Here is a 236-nt window from a genome sequence, read left to right as displayed (position 1 = left end):
ACCAACTATATAGAAAAGAGTAGGCATCAAATTGTTGTATTACGAAAGTGATTTCAAAACAGATGTACTGATACTAATTCAGTGTCATAAACGTTGCTATTTTTTTCTATAAAATTGGTCAAAAGTTGACTTAGGACAAAATCTAAATGTACACTAGGGAGTATGTAATTAGAGCATTTACAGCCGGGCGCCTCAAACCCGCCGCATATGCCTGGACGCTGTCCGGTCCCGATTTT

The sequence above is a fragment of the Triticum dicoccoides genome, chromosome 6B, assembly GCF_002162155.2.
Source record: "Triticum dicoccoides isolate Atlit2015 ecotype Zavitan chromosome 6B, WEW_v2.0, whole genome shotgun sequence".
Taxonomy (NCBI): Eukaryota; Viridiplantae; Streptophyta; class Magnoliopsida; order Poales; family Poaceae; genus Triticum; species Triticum dicoccoides.
Note: the sequence above shows the minus strand (reverse complement) of the source record.